This window comes from Arachis duranensis, chromosome 3, assembly GCF_000817695.3.
Source record: "Arachis duranensis cultivar V14167 chromosome 3, aradu.V14167.gnm2.J7QH, whole genome shotgun sequence".
Taxonomy (NCBI): Eukaryota; Viridiplantae; Streptophyta; class Magnoliopsida; order Fabales; family Fabaceae; genus Arachis; species Arachis duranensis.
The window spans coordinates 99,885,023-99,885,248 of record NC_029774.3 but is presented as its reverse complement, the minus strand read 5'-3'; positions in this window follow the sequence as shown (position 1 = coordinate 99,885,248).

Here is a 226-nt window from a genome sequence, read left to right as displayed (position 1 = left end):
TTTGCCATGGAAAGGAGTAAGAAGGATTGGATGAAGACAGTAGGAAAGCAGAGAGACGGAAGGGACCAAGCATCTTCATACGCTTATCTGAAATTCTCACCAATGAATTGCATAAGTATCTCTATCTTTATCTTTATGTTTTATTCATCATTCATAACCATTTGAGTTTGCCTGACTAAGATTTACAAGGTGACCATAGCTTGCTTCATACCAACAATCTCCGTGG